At 31.5% G+C, this 12,247-nt stretch overlaps 1 protein-coding gene across 2 annotated transcripts in view; it reads left to right on the top strand.

Annotated features, from left to right (window-relative positions):
* Positions 1 to 12,247, top strand: part of LOC114331761 (uncharacterized) — a 193,926-nt gene that overhangs the window by 127,898 nt on the left and 53,781 nt on the right. The gene's annotated exons all lie outside the window — the stretch shown is intronic.

Genomic DNA, 12,247 nt, shown 5'->3' with positions numbered 1-12,247 from the left:
TTAATATTCATAATTATTTATTTAACTAATTAACAACAATTATAAGTGAATATTCTTGTGTTTTTCGCGATATAAGAGCTCAAATACTTGTAAAACATGCAATGTAATACAAGTAACTTTCAAAATGGTGTCTGATCAAACAAAGCATTCTCCGTTGGTCTTTATTATGCTTATTTTTGGCATTTTTACGCCGGTTTTTGAGCATAAACATTGTCCCATTTGTTTGTACTGTTCTTACAATTGTTTACTTTTTATTTATCGCGCCGTTTTCATACTTTAAATTGATTGATCTTGACCGAATCTCGACGTGAGTAGTGGGGATTCTATTTAACATCGTTAGGTGGATTTTATTATAATCCTTGCACTTTCTCGCTATATATACCTAAGTAAAGACGTTTATTTGTTACTTTTAAAACATTTTATCATATTTACAAGAATTCTTTAATAAGATACCTCGTGAAAAAAAAACAGCTGCGTCTAATGGAAAATACCCAGATGGTAATTCCAATGTTTCACAATCTATGGGGGTTTAATCGAGGAATACTCCTATTTTAGGGGTAGATAGGGGCTATTGAGATAGTTTATTCTGTATACTTTTAGATTTCTAACAAATTTTAATACAAATTATTCTTTGTTCAATATGGCAGCAAACCATTCAATAAAAATTGGCCTTAAATTGGGACTTTGTATTTTTTTGTTTACATCAGAACAAAGCTTACATTATGAGAATTAGGGTAATTCGTTGTTTTTGTTTATATGTGTTTTGAAAACAACTGACTGGTTTTTTAATATCTCCACAAAAAATCATTATAGGCATATGAAATATAAAGAGAACTATTGTCCAAGTTACTTTATTTTTCATAATACATACTGTTTTATTTTTTATATTTCCTATTTTTTTTCATTCTATTGAGGTCTATAAATAGGAGAGCCTTGTGATTTTTTTATCCTATGAGGAGCAGACTTTCAAATCGCACTTTGTCCATATTATAGGATTTTCAGAAATGAGAAAAACTGCCACCCCGTTATTAAAATCGTAGGCTCAAAATTTCGGACCAATGCTTTTTAAATGCATTCATTTTTTCGAATCCTAAGAAAAATAATGAGTATATTTGAAAAATTTAAATCCAGAATGAAAGATTACATACATTATTATCTATATCGAGAGCCGAAAGTCCCTGAAAACTTCTATTATGTTTATTTTACTAAGTTACATGATGAAAAAAATAAAAGAGAAAATTTAGGGTGATTTTTAATGTCAAATCTCTCATTCAAAAGAAACTGTTTATTCTAAGGGACTTTAGGCCCTCGGTAATAATATAATCTTTTATTCTGCATTTAAAATTTTCAAATATATTTACCTATTAGTTTTCTCAGGATTCGAAAAAAATGAATACATTTAAAGTGCATTGGCTTTTGCGCCTACCCCCTCAAAGGAAATTTTTCATAAGCTTCTGAAACTTTTCTTGTGGTATGTTTAAATTAAATATTGCGTTTTTATGGGATTGATTAGCCACAGTTGATTGTAATGACAATTATTAGTTTTACCTAAAAAAGGGGGTAAAACCCCCCTTACCTCTTTTTTTAGGTAAAAATGTAATTATTACAATCAACTGTGGCTAATCCCATATAAACAATATTTATTTAAGGAATTTTTTATGTTTGATCAAATATTGTTCAGTTTACTTTTTTGTCACAATATTGATTTATTTTTTATATTTTACATAGGTATATATATATACAGGGTGTCCCGAACAGATTGGTCATAATTTATACCACACATTCCGGGGCAAAAATAGTTCGATTAAACCTAACTTACCTTAGTACAAATGTGCTCATAAAAAAAGTTACAGCCCTTTGAAGTTACAAAATGAAAATCGATTTTTTTCAATACAGTGGTACCTCGACTTACGAGGGTAATTCGTTCCGTAACCTTGCTCGTATGTCAAATTGCTCATATGTCAAAGCAATTTTCCCCATTGAAATGAACTGAAATGTCATTAATCCGTTGCAGCCCCAAAAAAATCACTAGTTGTTTTTGCTAAGTGTTTTTAAATAAGAAAAATGTTTGTACAAGAAGAAACATTTATTTATAAATAACAAAAAATACATACATATTCTGTAAAAACATAAGAAAAAGTGACGTGCTTACGGAAGCGCTTAATTTTCGTCACACTTTTGTTCATTTTCATCTGCAGCTCGTTTAAAAAAAATGTCCAAAGAGGTTTGTTTCTTCCTCCCTTTCATAAATCGCTCGTGCCTTCTCACATGATGCTTTGTGTTAAGGTTCCTCCTTGATGCTGCTTCTCTGTCACCCACACCATCATTAGTTTCTCCATCTTTTCATGGAGAGAGGTCGGGAGCTTGGAAATTATTGTAACGCCTTTAGCTGGCATTATACCCTTTATCACCTCCTTCAAGTTAGAAGTTGGTAGTCAAAAACAGGCATGAATTTTAATAAAAAGCGGCTGCTCGTATCTCAAATTTTGCTCTCATCTCAAAGCAAAACATCGCTCGCTCAGCGGTTCGTATCTCAAAACACTCGTATATTAGGGCGCTCGTATATTGAGGTACCACTGTATATCGAAAATGAAATTAGAGATTTTTTATTGAAAATTGACATGTGGCATTCTTATGGCAGGAACATCTTAAAACAAAATTATAGTGAAATTTGTCCACCCCATAAAAATTTTATGGGGGTTTTGTTCCCCTAAAACCAACCCAAACTTTTGTGTATGTTCCAATTAATTCATTATTGTGATACCATTAATTAAACAACGCTTTTAAAACTTTTTTGCCTCCTAGTATTTTTTAGATAAGCCAGTTTTTATCGGGATGGGGCTTCTTTTTTAATATGTTTACATAAACATTTTATGGGGGTTTTGTTCCTTTAAACCCCCCAAATGTTTGTGTACACTCCAATTAAACTATTATTGTGGTACCATTAGATAAACACAGTGTTTATAAAACTCTTTTTTGATAAATCTTTTTTTGATAAGTCACTTTTTATCGAGATGTGGCTTCTTTTTAAAAATACACCTAATAATGTAAATTATAAATAAATTTTCAGATTATTAACAGCTCTCTATAATTGTATTTAACCATATACAAATATGTGGTGGATTCGACAAATATTCAAAATATCTCAATAAACACTGGCTTATCGAAAAAGTACTTAACCCTTAAACGCCCAACCTTTTTTAGGTTCCATGTACGCCCAAGGGTGGGTAAAAAATGTCCACCTCGAAAATAGCTAATATATTTATTGAGAGTTGTTAAAAATGGATTAAACTTAAGAATCTTATGCTTAATAAACAGAGCATCTTCTAAAATATTAATATAAACAATTTACAAACCTTACAACAAAATTACAATGTACAACAAAATTAACATACCAGTAATTCAGATTTGTCGATTTTCTCCATATTCTTTCTTTCAGCCTCCTCATTAGCGGATAATTATGTAGATTATGTAATTATACATCGATAATTATATGGATTATCTTCCTACCAACGAGAAATTATATAGAAACCTTTAGTAACAAGTTTTGCCAAGGGTGTACTTTTTATGCCCATCCATATTTAACTCAAGATGCTGCTTTTATTTTCAAAAATATTGGTAGAACCAAATTAACCCTCCGTTACTCGCACACGGTGTGGGAGACCGGGCCTGTAAATAAATTCCTGTAACTCTGCTTGTACTGGGGATTTTGAATGGCTACTTCGTATACTTCTTCAGTGGTCAATCAACTGTGGGTAAAGTCAGTTCGCAGTGTAAAAAATAGTACTGTCCTTTTGTTATTACGCAACACGGTCCCGTACACCGTGTGCGAGTATTTGTGCACCAATTTTTGTGTTTGGATCACACATCGATATTTTTAATTAGTAAGGTAATTTAGGATCTTTTCCTTATTTTCAATTTTTATAGATTAGTTTATTTATATTTACATATATAAATATAAATATATAACTTACCCAGAACCATCAGAATGAGGTTTAGGGAGATATGTGGTTTACCAACAGAACAAGTACCAGTCGTAACACCAGGAACTTCAGATCGCTGTGCTGTTTGTGATTGGAAGAAAAATAGAAAAACAAAATTTTACTGCCAAATATGCTCAAAATATCTGTGTTTGGAACACCATTGTTCCAATGAATGTGACACCATTGTGTATTTCATGTTTTAAAAACGTTAATTAATTTTTATAACTTTTTGTGTTACTACAATTACTCTTTATTTTTAATTTTTTTGTGTATTGAATTAAGATCTAAAGTTCTTAGTAAACAAATTTAACCATATTCAATTTTTTTTTTCACTTCCAAAGTTTTTGTATATACATATAAATGGATAACAATGAAAATTATTAAATTTTTGATTAAAGTAATATAATGTGAACACAAACGCATATCTACAAAATTATATGATCATATATTCATTAAATAATTTAATCGTACAAAATTTTGCAAAAAAAAATAATTTTAAAACACTGGTGACCCATATTTTTGGACCCGGTCTCCTGCACCGTGCGCGAGTATCCGATCACAAAAAGTTGGCGCGAGTAACGAAAGGTTAACATTCGATAATAGGCTGTCTTTTTAACAATAAAAAAATTAAAAAAAAAAATTAAACACGTAATAAATATGTTACAAAGGAATACGCATTAGGTGGACATTTTTTACCCACCCTTGGGCGTTTAAGGGTTAAGAGGCAAAAAAGTTTTAAAAATATTGTGTTTACCTAATAGTGCAACAATAATAATTTAAACTAAAAAGGGTAGTTCCCTAACTTGGCTGTATACCATATAGTTAAAAACTCAAACATGAAGTAAAAACCACTTCTATGTAATTGGTAATAAATAATAAAATAAATATACCAATTACATAGAAGGGGTTTTTACTTCGTGTTTGAGTTGTTAATAATAATTTAATTGGAACATACACAAAAGTTTGGGGGGTTTAAGGGAACAAAACCCCCATAAAATTTTTATGGGGTACACAAATTTCACTTTATTTTTTTTAAGATGTTGCTACTATAAGAATGCCACATGTGCATTAAGAGTTTTCGATATATGAAAAAAAATTGATTTTCAGTTTGTAACTTCAAAGGGCTGTAACTTTTTTTGTGTGCACTATTGTATATGGACGGCGTTATGCATAACTCAACCAAGCGCCAAAACATAGTTTTGAGATAAATGGCTTCAAAGTTTTTCGGTTCTTGGTTGCTTAATGGTCGCTTAATGGTAAGTGGATTAATGTCGCTTGGTTTAATTTTTTTTTCTTAGTAACCGTTAACGTGACAATAACAGGGATTTTTTCCAAGATAGTTTTAGCTATGTGTCACCAGAATCCGCTGTTATCTCGATAATTAAGGAATGGCGCTTGGTCGAGTTATGCATAACGCGGTCCATATAGGCAAGTGAGGTTCAATCAACCTATTTTTGACCCCAGAATCTGTGGTATAATTTATGACCAATCTTTTCGGTACACCCTGTGTATTTATAATTTTTTTAATCCATGTCATTTTTTCTGCCTTTTGTCACCATCTCTTGTAAATATTGTATATTTTTGTACATTTGTGTTAGATGTTATTTCTCAAATAGTTTCCAATTATTCCTGACATATAAATTGCTTAATAATTGGTTATTGCTTCACGTTAATTTTATTTGCCAAATTTTTTACTCCAATTGTTTAAATTTTTTATTGTTCATTTGTATTGTTTATGCTATTCCTTATTACATTCTTCACTATCATGTTAAAGGGATTAGTACATAGATAATCATTTTGGCACAATCCTTTTTTTATTCAGAAGTTTTATTTTGTTTTGTAAACTTGTTTTCTTAGTTTTGTGGTCAATGTAATAATTTGAATTTTATGTATAATCTTAATCACCATTTTACTTCTCAGCTCCAATCTTTATCTTCTGGATATGTCATTTCTTCGTCTATCTCATATATCCAACTTTTGGTTTGTCCTTGTTTTTTTTCTTCATGTCGCTTCCACTCAATAGTTGTTTTTGTATGTACATGACCAAACCATATACATTGTGGTACATTTCTCTGATGGTATTTGTTACTTTTCTTCATTTTTGACCTTCCTTGCTACCATACCCTTCTCCAATAGTCCATTTCAGTAGCTAGTCCATTCTTTCACGGTTTTTGCTCTAGATTTTAAAGAACCGCTGGGATTGACATGAAATTTGGCATACGCATAGCTTACATGTCAAAGAAAAAAAGTGATATTGTGCCGATGTGTGCTTTTGCCCAGGGGGTGACTTTCACCCCCTCTTGGGAGTGAAAAAATATATGTCCAAAACAAGTCCGGAAATGGGTAAACTGACTAATTTTAAGTAACTTTTGTTCTATAGAGCTTTTTCGCCAAGGAGTTATTTGCGAGTGAATATGTTCATTTTTCAACAAAATAACCACATTTTTAGACGGTTTTTCGCATATAACTCAAAAAGTAAGTATTTTGTCGAAAAAACGTACTTGCAAAAATATAGCCTATAAAAAAGTAAAAAAAAAATGGTGTACGCTTTAGGTCTCTCGATCTCATAGAACCAGAGTTATAGCCAATGAAAAATAGATTCATATTCACCAAATTTCAAATAGAATATTTCGACGTGAAATATCCAAAAAATTAAGCACTTTTTGGGGAAAACCCATTATAACTTTTTTAAAGCTTTTAAAAAAAGCTTTATTTCTGTTTTTACAAAAAGTTTCTAGCATTAAATTTAAGCAAGTTACGCTCAAAATAAAGTTGGTTCCTTTTGTTTTTGCAAAAAAAAAATCGGGAAGACCACCCCCTAATTAGCAACTTAAATGAAATTAATCGTTGCCGCTCCACAAATTATTTAACTTACATTTTGTTTATATGATCTGTAAGTTTCATCGATTCAAAGTGCTTATTTTTGAAAAAATTTGGTTTCAAAGTAAAATTTTTAAAAATTTAAATTTTGAAAAATATGCTTTTTTTCAAAATAACTTAAAAATTGTTAGAGATACCAAAAATCTCGAAAAACAAAAAAAGTCAGATTTGCTTTTCTATCATGTATGTTTTTGTTTTTCTGTTAGACAAAAATTGATCAAGATTTGGTGTTTCTAAATTTGCATACATTCGTGATCAGTGACTCGTTCAACCGCTTTTAACTACAGCCCTTTCAATAATAAGGACTTTGAACCGATGAAACTTACAGATCATATAAACAATATATACACGAGTCAATAAACTTGTGAAGTCGTTACGATTAAGTTCATTTAAGATACTAATTAGGGGGTGATTTTCTCGATTATTTTACCAAAACCAAAAGGGACTAACTTTATTTTGAGCGTACCTTGTTTAATTTTGATGCTAGAAATTTTTTTTATAAAACAAAAATGAAGCTTTTTTTAAACACTTTAAATAAGTTGTAATGAGTTTTCCCCGAAATGTGCTTCATTTTTGGTTATTTCACGTTAAAATATTTCATTTGGAATTTGACGAATATGAACGTATTTTTCATTAGCTATAACTCAGCTTCTACTAAATAAAAAGACGTGATATATACACCATTTTTTTAAATTTTTTATAGGCTATATTTTTGCTAAGAATGCTATTTCGACAAAATACTTACTATTTGAGTTATTTGCGAAAAACCGTCTAAAAGCGTGGTTATTTTGTTGAAAAAATGAACATATTCACTGCCAAATAACTCGAAAAGTATTGACTTAGTGAAAAAACTCTAGAACAAAAGTTACTTAAAATTAGCCAATTTACCCATTTCCTGACTTTTTTTGGACGAATACTTTTTAACCCCCAAGAGCAAACCACCCCCAGGGCAAAAGCACATATCGGCACAATATCACTTTTTTTCTTTGACTTGTTAGCTGTGTGTATGCCAAATTTCATGTCAATCCAAGCGGTTCTTTAAAATTTAGAGGTTTTGCAATATTTTACCGTTAAAGAATGGAGTAAGCTTCTATCATTATTGTTATTCTTTTTGTTTTTTAATACCCTTATCTCTGTGGCCATTAAAACGGGCCATAATGAAGCAAGAGGAAGATGGCACGTGAAGAATCAAGAAAAAGGAAAAATTAATGAATTGAAAGGCACTATTGTAAGATTTGTTGAAAGTCAGAGACTGGAATGGCTGGGACATGTCTGGAGCCAAGAAGAAAATATTACAATGGGACTGAAACTGTTTTCTTGTAACATGTCTAATTTAAATGTTATGTTTATATGGGATTAAGCTGCAATTATTGGTGTAATGAAAATTATATTTTTAAATAACTAATGTTTGACGTTTCGATTTCCACTCTGAATAGGAAACAAGTACATGACAAAAAGATCCAAAACAACCAACATTCAGCTCTATCCTGCCCAAAACCAAACCAAACAACACACAAGAAAGATCCAAAAACTGCATCTATAAAATACTCTGTAAGGCCAATGCCGCACTGCAAGAAGTTTAGTAGGATGGTGGATGGTAGATACCTGCCTGGCGACCATCCAGCTACTTATACCACGAATAACAAAATGACAATAGCCGCAGTGGCCTCCCACTACCATCTAACCATCTGGTGGTCCGCCAGGCGTCTATCCACCCAAATCAGTCGTGTTTGATACTCCATCCGGGTAGCCGGTCTATGGAGGAAAGCGTAATAAGTGCTATGTATAAAAGAAGGGCAAAGGACCCAGCAAACCCACCATGTGACCAAACATGGCTTAACATATCTGTTTTACTTATTCTTTGCAGTTGCATTAAAAAAAATCCAATATTCAAGTCAGGTGAATTTGAAAAACAATTTGTACCTATAAGTCGATTTTTCTCCACTTTCTGAAAAGTGTAGTTAGTGAGTTTTACCTCTAATAGGACGATATGCTAAAAAACAAACCAAATGAAACGTAACAAATGAAACAAATGATTCCTCAGCAGTCAGTTGGATACTGACTTCTCAGTACGAACCAGACGAAAGGTGACCAAACAACAGAACAGTACTCTAGATGTGATCTATCCAGAAAATTAATTAGCAACTGCAATGTCTGCAAAGTCTTTCATCCTTCTGCATTATGGTCTCGCTAAATATTAGTTGTATGTTTAAGTTGTAACGTAACAAAAGTTGTAAAGGTAACAAAAATTCAGCCGAAGACAGAAGGTTCACTTTTTAAGACATTTATTTAGAATCAAAACATTACAAATGATAAGATAATTAGCCTTAATTACTACTCGTTAATTTCGTTAATAAAATATATTTATAACCTATGTATCGAACATTAGACTCGGGCTGATGTGACGATATCTGGTACATGAATGAATACTACCGACGATCGCGTGAATTAGGAATTACATTTATGAATATGAAACGGACATATAAGGAGAGGAAATCTCGCTCAGTTCGCCAGCGGAAAAGACATGTAGGGAAATACGATCAACGCTTGTAAAAGGAAAACCGTCGGATTCGTTCAACACACCAAAACGACGCCGACGGCGGAAAATAGTCGGGATAACTCACCTCTTATACCACGTTGTTGTTTATTATTCTTCGATCAACACTCCAAGAATAAGAATCAACTAGGTTTTTCGTTCTGACTTTTATATCATACGAGACGGTACAAAAACACGTTTTACTTAATTCATTGGCGTACTCTAGACGATGAAATTATATTATCGTCACAAAGTTCAAACATGAGTTTAAACCTCTTTTGATGAAGTCAGTGTTTAATGAAACATGTTAAGGTAAAGAAAAATAAAATTATACAAACCAAACCAATTTTACCTGTAAGTATCACTGACCCAGAACTTTCAATACCATGGATGCAGTGTTGGATCTACGGGGGAATGGGGCAATCCCCTCCCCCCAACAAGGTTCCAAATTAAAGAAAAAGTTGTTGATAAACTTGCTAGTTAGGAAAACTAAGGGAACTTAATGCATATAAGTTATTATTTTTTATATCTTTTATATAGTTTGGATTTATCTTTTTTATGTCTTGTGGTTGGTGTTTCATTGGAAGTTTTTCCCAATGGCAAGCCCCCCCCCCAAAGAAATGTCTAGATCCGCCACTGCATTGATCATTTTCTCACCAAACTAAGAGTTGTACTGGTATCATTTCCAATAATTTCAACACCAAATTGCCTTTTGACACTCTACAAATTGGACGGGATTCTGCAGAAGGGAACCAAACCACAAATATGTATTTTTCCTGTTAACAGTCTCAGCCTGTTAACAGTCTCATAGGTTGTAAAATACCCCGTATATACTTGTGCAGAAAAGAACCAAGCCACATACGATATTTATACCGTCCTCTATGAACGAAAGAACCAACCAACATTATCGTTGCAGCATGACACCGTTCTGCAGAACAGATCCATGTGGGTTGGTTCCTTTGTGCAAATTCACTTAAATTATTTTGCAGAAGAGAACCAAGCCACAAAAGTTGATTTTTTTTAATAACTATTTTCTTGAAGTAACGGGACTTCCAGAACAAATTATTAAATCGCAGTAATTTCATATTAACATTTTTTTTTAGATTATACGCCTGATTATTGTAACTCAATAATGGAAAAAAACTGTTTGTTAACTTTGAATTCACTTAAGTTGTTTTACAGAAGGGAACCAAGCCACAAAAGTGGATTTTTTTAAAGCAACTGTTTTCTTGAATTCACGGGACTTCCAGATTTTGAAATCGAACAAATTATTAAATCCCAGAATTTCATATTAACATTTTTTTAAATTATACGCCTGATTATGTAAGTCAGTAAGGAAAATAAATGTTTGTTAACTTTAAATTCACGTAAGTTGCTTTGCAGAAGGGAACCAAGCCACAAAAGTGGATTTTTTTTAAAACAACTGTTTTCTTGAATCAAACAGTAGGTATGTGTTAAATCAAATATACTGCATACAGGGTGAGTCATGAGGAACTGTACATACTCCTACCTCGCATAGAGGCACCTATGAGGAATAACAAATGACCATTAAAAAGTGTCTGCTCCCATTGTTTAATAATATACAGGGCGAGTTTCGCATTTTGACAGAAATTTGTATTCGTCATAATTTTTGAACGGTCAGATCGATGTGTCTCTTATTTTGGTCAATCGTTACACTATTGCCACCTAATCAACCGATTTATTCAAACTAGAAAAAAATCAGGTCCGACTTTAAAAAAATTAGTTCGTTTGGGTCTTAGAAAAAATTTCACCCTGTATAAGCTTTTTGAAAACTCTAATATGAATTTTACAAATAAGGCAAATAGGCAATTAAAATAACATATTTATTTTTTTCCGCACACGATTGCTTAATTTTTTATAAAAGAATCAAATTTGATTATGAATTAAAAGTTTGGTAAAGTGAACCATAGATTTAACAAAATTAACTTTTATTACCAAAATTAATTTTTTTTTTAACAAATATTTAATTTATGTTACCACCCATTAACTGATTTATTCAAACAAGAAAAAAATCAGGTCCGGATTTAAAAAATAAGTTCGTTTTGGTCTTAGAAAAAATTTCACCCTGTATACGCTTTTTGAAAACTGTAATATGATTTTTACAAATTAGACAAATAGGCAATTAAAATGGCATATTTATTTTTTTCCCCACACGATTACTTAATTTTTTATAAAAAAATCAAATTTGACTATGAATAACTAAAATTTTGGTAAAGTGAACCATAGATTAAAAAAATAACTTATTACAAAAATGAATTTTTTTGAACAAATATTTAATTTATGTTATCACCCAATCAACTGATTTATTCAAACTAGAAAAAAATCAGGCCCGGATTTAAAAAAGTATACAAAATATGTTTTAAATTAATAAGAACGATTAATTAAACAGAATAATAACAAATAAAAAAAAAACGCAAAAAATATCTAATTTTAACAAAACAAATGTGGAAGTTTACAACTAAGTGACATCTTTTTTAGTTTTAATTAGATTCAAAATTCTTCGAAGCATAGTTTTTTAAAGTTTTGTCAACACTCTGGTGTAAATGGATCCCATATTTTTTGCAAGTTTTGCTTCAATTCTTTGACGGATCTAGCAGGATGTTTCCTCAATGTTTTTTTTATTACCCGTAAAAAAGAGGCGCAAAAGTTTTTCTCGGGGACAAGTCGGGACTGTTAGAAACGTATTCCAGAAGTAGTATACCGTGGTCACTAATCCAGTTTAAATTCTGTTTTGAGGTATGGCAACCTACCTACGCCATCTCGTTGGAAGACAAAATCTTTCGCTAATTTAAACTTTTTGAAACGACTTTGTTCCACAATCGGTAAG

The sequence above is a fragment of the Diabrotica virgifera genome, chromosome 8 (genome assembly GCF_917563875.1).
Source record: "Diabrotica virgifera virgifera chromosome 8, PGI_DIABVI_V3a".
NCBI lineage: Eukaryota > Metazoa > Arthropoda > Insecta > Coleoptera > Chrysomelidae > Diabrotica > Diabrotica virgifera.
Note: the sequence above shows the minus strand (reverse complement) of the source record. Positions and strands in the feature narration are given on the sequence as shown.